The sequence below is a fragment of the Chaetura pelagica genome, unplaced genomic scaffold, assembly GCF_000747805.2.
Source record: "Chaetura pelagica isolate M959 unplaced genomic scaffold, ChaPel_1.0 scaffold68, whole genome shotgun sequence".
Taxonomy (NCBI): domain Eukaryota; kingdom Metazoa; phylum Chordata; class Aves; order Apodiformes; family Apodidae; genus Chaetura; species Chaetura pelagica.
Window position 1 is genome coordinate 3,910,153 of NW_009954407.1, and position 322 is coordinate 3,910,474.

Below are 322 nucleotides of genomic sequence, written 5' to 3' on the forward strand. Positions count from 1 at the left end.
CCCTCTGCCTGCAGAGCCACGGCTGCAGCTGGCTCGGCACCATGGTCCAAGCCAGCCACACTGGGTCCACACTGCAGAGTCTGGACACCTTCTGTCTCAAGTTTCCCCCCATTCCTGATGAGTAAAGATGACCACGTGCGGCCACTTGGAACCAGTCCTAACGACAGCTGAGCAGACCACATGTGGCAAACATTGAAATCTGTATTAATTGAGTAGTATATAGAATCACAGAATGGTTTGGGTTGGAAGGGACCTCAAAGATCATCTAGTTCCACCCCCCTGCATGGGCAGGGACACCTTCCACTAGATAAATCCATTAGAA